At 47.8% G+C, this 6,766-nt stretch overlaps 1 long non-coding RNA gene across 1 annotated transcript; it reads left to right on the top strand.

Moving 5' to 3' along the window:
• The first annotated feature begins 789 nt into the window (after window positions 1–789).
• On the top strand, window positions 790–6,352 carry LOC137321399 (uncharacterized). Its single transcript, XR_010962805.1, has 3 exons — window positions 790–873; window positions 3,014–3,184; window positions 6,141–6,352. It is a non-coding gene; the product is annotated as an uncharacterized lncRNA (long non-coding RNA).
• The last annotated feature ends 414 nt before the right edge of the window (window positions 6,353–6,766 follow it).

Genomic DNA, 6,766 nt, shown 5'->3' with positions numbered 1-6,766 from the left:
CAATTAGGCGGGGTGGGGGGGCGAGATCGCGGCAGAAGAAACTTATACTTTCGTTGCTGGGCCCAGAGGAGCACTCTTGTTCCTCTCGGCCGCACGAGGAAATTTTTTTAAAAAATTAAATACTTACCTCTTTGGGCCACTTCTGGCCCCGATCCTTTTCCTCACTGGGTTGGCTTGGCGGGAAACTCACTGCCGCTTCCCACTCAGGCTGCCGTCTAAAAATTGCAGTCAGGTCCCGATGACGGGTGTCCTTGCCGACTGCTCGGTTGAGCAGGTTAAAATCACTGAAGATCAGCTGCTGGCGGTTCTAGGCCCACTAAATGATTTGAGTGATTTTAACTGCCCAACCGCCTGGTTTCTGCCGGGTGAGTAAGGTTAAAATCGCCCCCAATGATTCTTCACTCAGTTGCACCACAGTTAGCAAATACATTATGTATGTTTTAAAAAGTAAACAACCAGTAAATTGGTAAAGCGCAACAGGAAGCCTGGGAGTGGCCAAGGAAGGAGACAGGCAGTACCAGGAAAGAGGAAAGGCTGGTGCCCAGGTGACTGTATATATTCGGAAGCTTGGCAAATAGTCAAATTTGGGAGTGCCAATAATCCGAACAGGGCTCAGACTGGGAGAGCTGAGGTCAGGGAGCAAGCAAGAGTAGGTATGATCACACCTGAATTGCGAGGACAGGAGAAGAAATGAGAGCGGGCAACTAAGAGGTAGACAGTGCTAGTTAGTAGTTATAGCCCAAACTGAAGAGAAAAAATGAAGTCTAAAATTTGAAATTGATTTTAAATTGTAAAATTTTACAGAGGGAAATTGGACCTGAAGATGACGTATAGAGACACAACAACACCACCTATAAGTCGGATGCCTACAACGTAAGTAATGACAGTAAGTATATATTATTTTACTCGGCTAATATCCCTTACCCAGTTCACAATAATCTATTATATAGTCTGTGAAAAATAAGTAAGCAAATTATTATAATATTTTGTCTAACCATGTAATCGAAATTGTGTGGTGATGCTGAGACTCGGTTCAAAATGTTCTTTTATAATGATGGTTGATTTTGATTTATAATCTTCAAACAAATCTTGAAAGGATTAACAACTATACCTGACATTGCATTTTTTCTTAAATTTGGAGTTAAAAGTAAATTCATAGCATATATGCTTGTAATTAGCTGCCGATTACAACTCTGTAAAACTGCAAGACACAAAAATATCTTTGATACCCTTCTTTAACATGATTATACTCAATTGCCAGTTTATCATAGAAACCTCAAAGGACTAAACAGCAGCAATTAAAAGATGATAGATCCAGAAGTTCTTTTATTACAGTTTCTGTCAGCTTTGTTTCATCACTACCTCTCTCTCCCAACCTCCCCTGCAGCCCCCCACAACCTGCACTCAACAGGGTGTCTCTCTTTTTCTGCCTCCCCTCATTAGGGCAACTCTCTTGGAATCAATTGAAAATTTAATGAATATGATCTTTGGTAATGTTATTTAAAATAGGATGCAGAGAAAGTACACCACACTCTTTTTAATCTCATTGTTTTTTGAAGCATTTAACCAGTGCAGTGTAGTGCTTGGTTAGTAAATTATTTCACTGTTAAATGTTAACATAAAAGCATGACCAAAAATAATGACACAGAAAGTTGGACAAAAAATATGTGATTACACAAAATTGTTAAGAGTATACTAGTCAATCTCCCACGGCATTTCACAAGGGATGGGCCTACCATAACTCCTGGTGGAGGAAGCAGGGCATATTTTATCTGCCATGCCTAATTGAATGTCGCCGATCAACAGCTTGTTCATTTCCGGCAGAAAGTGGCTTCTGGCCGGTGGGGGAGGACAAAAATTGGGCGGCCTGCAGGCTGCCCACCAGCATTAGGAGAAGGCTGCCAGGAGCAAGGTAAATCCCGGGAAGAGGGGTGTTGCGAGGGTCTCATGGCTAGGGAGTGGGGGTGAGGCTGCGACAGCAGAGGCCCGGACTTTGCTTGTGGGGCCTGGAGGAGCACTCCTGCTCCTCGAGGCCCCGTTAAGGAAAGTGTTTTACTTTAGCAGGCCTTGCTGGCTTTTTGACAGAGTCACCTGACGGGGCGGGCATGGCTGGTTCCTGGGTTCATTTAAATCCTGGGGTTATTTAAATAGTGGGGGTGGGTGCTAATGACTGTGGCAACTCAACAGGGGCATCTACTCCAAGGAGGCAGCCAAGATTCGGAGAGGCACCCTGCCACTGTGAGAGGGGGAGCCAGGAATGGATCGGGCTAAAGAAGCACGGCCAATATATTTTAAAAAATCTTTAATCCAGTGTTGTCTAGTCTCGTAGTAACAGCAATTGATCCTTCTCAGCAGATGTTGGATTTGCAGGGGCACATCTGATGGTATTCCCAGCATAGCCTGGGAATCCTTCAAAACATGTCCCCAAATTGCTGGTTTGATGTAAGAAGAATGGGCAGAAGAAGCACCCACCTGCCACCCCCAAGGACATTTTGCTTGGCATTGTAAGAAGGGTGGAAACCCAATGGATCTAGGTTCCGCCACAAATTCCGATTCCCTCCCAGCCAGAATTGCCTCAAAATTGTGCAAACCTGATTGCATAATTTTGGAGCTTGTCTCTGAAGGTGCACTTCCAACTTAGGTTCCCTAGCCCTTTGGCAATCACTTTCATTCAGAGATCTCAGGCACGTTTTCTCAATAATTCACTATGGTTCCTATAATTGCTTGTACGTTCATCATTCATCCTTGTTATGACAAGGAATGCCTTACCAGAAACAGCAATGGAAAAAAAATAGCTTTTAAAAGGCAAGTTGAGAAATATTTGGAAAAGAGAAAGTTAAAAAGGTATGGAGAATTGGCAAGGGAATGGGACCAAATAGAGAGCTCTTTCAGAGAGTTGGCACAGTGGAAGTAGGCTGAATGGTCGCCTTCTGTACTGTATGATTGGAACTCTGTGCCCAGCCAATTTATACAGGAACCATAGCAAACATGTGTTTCTTTTCTCTTTTCATAGGGGTTTTCCAAGATGATGTACCTGGTATCAGAGGGCATAAAGAAGCCAATCCATCATATGTGCACCCTCCTGCTCACACAAGTACCAGCTCAAATACAACTACCTCAGAAGATTCACTTAGCCAGGGTCATGAGAAAACACCTGGTGAAACACCCAGCACAAGTGACAGAAGTAAGTAGAAATAGCATCAGAGGAGCAGCAATGAAGACCCAGACCTAGACACCCCTCTGCATTAACAAATAAAAGCACTACATGCAGTATTTTGAGAATATTCAGAGCACCTACAATTTATGTCAGAGACTCCACAGAAGTGCAACACCTAATTCCTATTGCAGTGCCTGAGAAATTCATAAACCTGCAGTCCACCAGAGAGTAACTGGCAACTCCACAGGCATTTGCTGGTCAGCCTCCAAGGATAGAGATCCAAAGTGCACACACAGTTTCTTTCTCAAACACTTCCTACAGCTATTGATGTAAGGAATCTTACAACACCAGGTTATAGTCCAACAAATTTATTTTAAAATCACAAGCTTTCGGAGATTATCCCCTTCGTCAGGTGAATGAGTGAAAAGGTTCTCAAATCGCATATCTTATACTAGGCTGGGACAGCATCACACCAATCAAAAGGTGTCGTTGTTATTCAAACAGGCCAGTCACAGAGAACAGCACGTCCCAGTACACTGGATATACATTGTGTCAATTACACAGACAGACAGAAAGAAACCCAAATGGCAGAGAGAGAGAGAGAGAGGGAATATTAAAAACATAATTTTTTCCCCCTTTTTGCTGGTGGGGTTACGTGTAGCGTGACATGAACCCAAGATCCCGGTTGAGGCCGTCCTCATGGGTGCGGAACTTGGCTATCAACTTCTGCTCGACGATTTTGCGTTGTCGTGTGTCTCGAAGGCCGCCTTGGAGAACGCTTACCCGAAGATCGGTGGCTGAATGTCCTTGACTGCTAAAGTGTTCCCCGACTGGGAGGGAACCCTCCTGTCTGGCGATTGTTGCGCGGTGTCCGTTCATCCGTTGTCGCAGTGTCTGCATGGTCTCGCCAATGTACCATGCTCCGGGGCATCCTTTCCTGCAACGTATGAGGTAGACAACGTATGAGGTATGTCCAACCGGATCCCGCTTCGATCCCGCCCACTTCCGGGTTCCCCGCTGACGCGCCAGCGTGCGCGCGCAGCCCCCGCTGGTGGGAATCCCGCAGGCAATTAAAGCCAGCGGGATGCCACTTGAGAGTATTTATTTAGCTATTTCAGGTCATTAACTGACCTGACTAAGGGACTCTGTGTGATTTTGGATCAACATGGGACTGTTTCCCACACTGGGGGAATCACTCCCAGATCGAATGGACGTGTTGCAGCTGTCAGCCTGTGGCAGCTGCAAAGGTCCATTTGACAGGTGGGGGTGGGGGGGAGACCCTCACCCATTGCAGGAGGCCACTCTGTCACTTGGGACAAAGTTTGGCCTCCACCACCCTCCTCCTGACAATCAAAGTCACCAACCTGCACACTTACCCTGGGGTCCGGAGACATGTACCTACCTTGCGGACCCCCTCAGATGTACATCTTGCGGATGGGGGCCGCCGTAGCTGCAGTCATGACCTCCTCGGAGGGCGAACAGCATCACCAGCCTCACCAGCCTCGCCATCCACGCCGTCCACCTCTGACACATGGAGCTCCACAACAGAGTACTGTGACACATTCACCTGCACAGCAGGAGGGAGGGCTACCGCAGAGAGAGGTGCGTCGCAGAGGGCACTACCCTCGCCACAGGGTCCACAGACCGAGGCTCAGCCTCCTGGACCTCTCTGAGCAGCAGTGCACACGGAGGCTCAGAGTCACTCGACATGTAGCCATGGACATCTGCAGCCTCTTTCATGCCGAGCTGCTCCTGGCTGGCCCGTGCACCATCTTCCTACCTGTCGCTGTCAAAGTCACCACTGCCCTCCCGAACTTCTCCTCCGCAGCCTTCCAGGGTGCAACCGGGGACATCGCCGATGTCTCTCAGTCGTCTGCGCAGAAGAGCCCTGCAAATACACCTACACCCACTCTGCAGTGACACAATGGGTGGCATCAGTGGTGGGTCCTCATAGTGATGCCCAGGAGTGGGCTTTATTGCACAAACCGGACAGGATTGGCGAAGACATGGCAGTAGTGGTGCCAATATAATGTGTGATGTGAGTTGTTCTGAAATTCAATATAAGTAATGACCATGACAAACCCTCAAACACCCTTGTGCATCCCCTTCATGCTCACGACACGTTTGCCTTACGCTGCCTACTGCACATATGTGATGCATGCCCTGTGGCTGCAGCACAGGTGGTGGCAGGTTGAGTGAGGCTGGCCGTGAGAGAGATGCACGAGAGGGTGAGTATGGGGTAGAGCCATGAGATTGTATGAGGATTGGGTTGCGTGGTAGTGGCAGGGTGAGTACTGGCGAGGTGAGTAGGTGCAGGTAAGATGAGGATGGGGTTTGAGTGGTTATGAGGGGTGATGTGACAGAGTAGTGTTGGCAGTGCCGAAGGAGATGTGGGGTGGGGGCAGTGATGTGTCAGACGGATTGTAGGGGAACGACTACGTGTACTCACTTTGGCTGACCTACTGAGGTCATTGGACCGCCTCCTGCACTGTGTGCAGGTGGGCGATATGTTGGTGGCGCAGGTGACCCCCTCTGCCACCTCGAGCCAGGCCTTCCTGGTGGCGGAGGCAGGCCGCTTCCTCCCGCCCGCCGGGTGGAAGATCTCTGTACTCCCCCTCCTCCTCACCCCATGTATTGATACCTGGGGTGAGGCATCATTAAACTGGGAGCAGCCTTCCCCCTGGGCTGCTCCATGCAGTCATCTTTGCTATTGGTTGCAGCATCTGTTAGTGGAGGACTGCCCCTTTAAATAGAGCACCTCCAGCTGACAGATCTTACTGCGCATGCGCAGCCCGCCCGACGCGCAGATCAGCAGTGGGGAACCCGGAGGAGCAGGTAAGTGGATCCAATTAGTGGGTTGCCTGCTACGATCGCGCGGGAAACCCACTAATTTCACGCGCCCGCTTGCCCATCCGCCGGGAACCCGCACCCCTGGTAAAATCAGGCCCATAGGCTCCAATTTACATGAGGCTTTCAATTCCAGATTGGGCAGACTACTGGATTTATCTTGAGAGAACCTTGATGGTGGACTTCACACTTCTCAGTGGGGCCTAACGTTGTACTCCCACACAGATACGTAGGCACTCAGAAGGAATGCCCCGCAGTCAAGGTGTGGCAAGAGGAGTCACAGATAAGAAAGCTACCTCTCAAGGTACCATCCATTGAACCCTGCAATTCCAACCTACTGATCAGTGAGATGCACTCCACGAATGTATGGTTCGACTTCAGATTGCAGTATCGCTGAATAGACCCTCATGTATTGTGTGAAAAATATCTAAACTATAGTGTTAATGCTCTTGAAATAAGTACAGTATCACTCCAGTGACAATTCATTTTTGTTCTCCCTTGTCTTGCAAGAAAGAACTTAATAGCTCATTCCTGCAATACTGTGAACTATGGGATCAATTATACTTGTGAAAGGGCCATTACAACAATTATGTCTTGGAGTCCTGATTCATCATTAGGTTAAGTTGTTTATTTCTAATAGCTTACAATTAAGTAATAACTTTTGGCATACTTATTCAAGGTTTGGAACTTATTACACCACAAAAACCCATGGGCTTTGAGACCCAGCTTTGAAAACTTTTACTACACCGAATCTTCTGTCCA

Source organism: Heptranchias perlo, chromosome 5, assembly GCF_035084215.1.
Source record: "Heptranchias perlo isolate sHepPer1 chromosome 5, sHepPer1.hap1, whole genome shotgun sequence".
NCBI classification, from domain to species: domain Eukaryota; kingdom Metazoa; phylum Chordata; class Chondrichthyes; order Hexanchiformes; family Hexanchidae; genus Heptranchias; species Heptranchias perlo.
The sequence above is the reverse complement of the archived record's forward strand: the minus strand, read 5'-3'. Positions and strand labels throughout refer to the sequence as shown.